The sequence below is a fragment of the Choloepus didactylus genome, chromosome 4, assembly GCF_015220235.1.
Source record: "Choloepus didactylus isolate mChoDid1 chromosome 4, mChoDid1.pri, whole genome shotgun sequence".
In the NCBI taxonomy this organism is placed as follows: Eukaryota; Metazoa; Chordata; class Mammalia; order Pilosa; family Megalonychidae; genus Choloepus; species Choloepus didactylus.
Window position 1 is genome coordinate 29,513,927 of NC_051310.1, and position 3,953 is coordinate 29,517,879.

The following is a 3,953-nucleotide window of genomic DNA, read 5'->3' on the forward strand; positions in this document are numbered from 1 at the left end:
TATCAGAGATATACTATTCTGTCAGTGAAGAAATTATACCATACTCTAAAAACGTTTGATTCACCTCTTTGACTTTATATGGACATAAGTAAAAACTCTAACTTCTCAGCTGTAACCGAAGTCCTTTCCTACTGAATTGAATGTGACTGTTACATAACCGGACTTGTTTAGTATTGATCTCCTATTCAGATAAGTCTTCCCACCTGTAAAACTTTAAATTGTCCTTTTATCCCACTTTCATCATTACTGTAGCATAAACACATCTAATGTGTTAATGATAAAGCAATATCTCTGGGACGCCTAAAACTCAGAGCTAGAGCTCGGCAGATATGAATGTCAGTATTAGTGCATACAGCCACTGTCAAAAAAAAAAAAAAAAAAAAAAGCTGAAAAAGAGCCCAGACTTCAATTAGTGATATGAATGAAGCAGGTCTGGTTAAGACCAGGACAAGCCAGGCCAAAGGGTAAAGGTTGAAACTGATTGTGTTTTAAAACTTCAACTTCCATATGAGACCAAGGGAAGAGATATCTATTTGGTACAGGGTCTAAATTTTCTAAACGGTACAACTCTATAGTCGATTTGTTCAAACACCACAGTTGCATGGAACTTTGAATAGGAAGTGAGATACAGTAGGTTAGTATAGGCTGGAATGAAATAGTGACACATCCCAGAGTAATTTGGGCAGATAATAAAAAATATATTTACAGCCTCCCCCTCCCCAGCCCCGAGGATCTGGGGGAAGGTGTGGATGTGTTGGACATCCTCACCTGGACTGGTGTTGATGTTGTCACAAACATTGGTACTGGCAGTTTGATGTGCTGAGCCCTCAATCATGGGACTTGCCCTTATGAAGCTCGTTACCGCAAAGGAGAGTCTAAACTTGCATGTAGTTGTGCCTGAGTCTCCCCCTGAGTACCTCTTTGTTGCTCAGATGTGGCCCTCTCTCTCTCTAACTGAGCCATCTTGACAGGTGAACTCGCTGCCCTCCCCCCTACGTGGGACTTGACTCCCAGGGTTGTAAATCTCCCTGGCAATGCAGAATATGACTCCCGGGGATGAATGTGGACCCGGCATCATGGGACTGAGAGTATATTCTTGACCAAAAGGGGGATGCAAAATGAGACGAAATAGTTTCAGTGGCTGAGAGATTTCAAATGGAGTCGAGAGGTCACTCTGGTGGACATTCTTATGCACTATATAGATAACACCTCTTAGGCTTTAATGTATTGAAATAGCTAGAAGTAAATACCTGAAACTACCAAACTCCAACCCAGCAGTCTGGACTCCTGAAGACAATTATATAATAATGTAGATTACAAGGGGTGACAGTGTGATTGTGAAGACCTTGTGGATCACACCCCCTTTATCTAGTGTATGGATGAGTAGAAAAATGGGGACTAAAAACTAAAGGACAAATGGGGTGGGATGGGGTGATGATTTGGGTGTTCTTTTTTCACTTTTATTTTTTATTCTTGTTCTGGTTCTTTCTGATGTACGGAAAATGTTCAGAGATAGATTGTGGTGATGAACGCATAACTATGTTATCATACTGTGGACAGTGGATTGTATACCATGGATGATTGTATGGTGTGCGAATGTATTTCAATAAAACTGAATTTAATAAAAAATATAATAATAAAGCAGCACATTGTCTACAAAACATTTCTAGCCAGTGGTTTTTCTGGGCTGTAGAAATATTAATGTTCTATTTTCTACCATACATTTCAGGTGTAGTCATTTCTAAGAAGGTACCATTGTGCCTTTTTTAAACACTCATTTGTAGGGTATGTGATTTCTTCCAGGGGTTGAATTAGGCCAATGATAGAATCATTGACAGGCCAGACTAAAAAATAATACAAGTTTGTTTTTTTTATTAATTTGGCATGATTTTGAAAAATAAAATTTAAAATAATGATGTCAAGGTTGCATCAATGGAAACCAATGCTTCAAATTTTCTCTGTGAATTTCACCAAGAAGTAACCATAGACAACTCAAATGCAATGGCAATCTCTAAACCTTTTGCTATTTGAAATACTATTAGGTTGAGCAATATGAAATTGCTGTTTTTGTAGGTCAAGAAAGGCTGAATGTTGTAGTTTCATGTGGCACAAAGTAAACAGACAGTACCCCTCTGAAAAAGGAGCTCAATTTTCCAGAGCTATTAAATGAAAATAGCTAGATGAAACCATGACATATATAAGGCAAATTTTGCATTTCCAAGTTATTTGTATTTCTCCCAATAAATATAAACTGAGTCCTGTTTCATCTCCTTTACTTTAATGTCAATGATTATGGGAACATACATTATTAAAAGAAGGGAAATGAGTGAAAGAAATTCATAGTGAGGATAGCTAGGTAAACAAAAAACAATGAAAATGCAGATTGTTGCAAACTTTATAAACATTTCTCTTTGACATTGTTTATCTCTTTAGAGTTTATTTTCTTACCCATTTTTATTTCATTTTTATGTGTCTCATAAAGTTGGATATCACTCAATGTTTAGCTCTTTGGTGTCTGAATATGGAAAGCAGATTGTCCTGGTGTTTATATATACTGTAGGAAAAGAAAGTCATTTTCATGTATTGAGATTTATTATTTGAATATGTTTTCCAATATAGCAAAGCATACCTACAAAATTTAATGTACATGCATATGCAAGTATGCTATACTGAGATAGCATCAGGTAACATTTTATACCTTATGTTGAGGAAAATGTAGAGAATAAAATATATATTCACACTTCTCCCCTCCTACCCTCTATCCCCTGCCTTAGTGATCAGTGATATAGAGAGAGGTATTACAGTTTTCATAAAAACCCTCCCAAACTTCCATTTATCACTTTTTGGTCTGGATATCATTCTGGAAAGATAAGTAGTTGAGAAGATGCCAGATCTCTAATGGAAGGGATTATTACCTGCAGGGAATGTTTGATAATTCAAAGAAACAGAATGGCTTTAGGGAATAAGGTGCATAGAACTATTATTATGGTTTCATTAAGAAGTTAAGTTTTATATTTCTTTTATTTGTTTTTATGGTAAATTTTAAGATTTTCTTGTATCAATGAAGTATACCTGTGAGAAATTTCACAATAAAAAAACACATTAGCTTATCATTGATCACCCCCATGAATTCTTATCACCTGTTTCTGTTCTATCAGAAGTGTCAAATTCTTATGATCTAGTTGGCAATTTCATGTTATACCTTGTAGTACATTGCATTTTGGGATGGTTTTAAGTGAGTAAACTGAGACCACACCATAATTTTAAAAAGCAATCGCTCTCTGAGTCGGCATGTATACAGCATACCATTAAAAATGAATGAAAAGAAAGGGAAATAACTGTGGTTGGATAATTTATGGAAAATGTTACAGTTTTATTATCTATGTATGCATTTTCTTATAACACCTATCACTGTAACATGAGGGAGCTCATAAAAGATTGAATTCTAGCTTAGAAATGTCGGGGAGTAATTTCTGTTTTCCATTTATTTCTTAGCAATTTGACTGAGGAGTAGCAAAGAGTTAGAAAAAGGTAGATGTAAGAGATTAAATCAGTTAGCTAGCTAATTTATATGATGCTTTCTGTGGAAAAAGAAACATTTTAGCTGTTTTGGGAGAATGAAAAAAACTCAATGAATTTCCTTCAAAATTACATGGGAAGTGGAAAAGTGGGTGGGAGTGGTAGAGATTAAGCAGGATTGGTCATGAGTTTATATTTGTTGAAGCTGGGTGATGGGTTCCTTATCCTTTTCACTCCACTTTTGCATATATTTGAATTTTTCCATATTAGCACATTTTTAAAATCCCAGAATATAGCTACTTTTCAGCAGGAGCTTGCACTCAGTAAAAAAACAAGAATGTTCATTGTACACATAGACTACAGATTCTGTATTTCACAAATATTTCCTACTTCCACATCTTAATTTTTACATCTTTTTTGAGCTAGCCCATGCA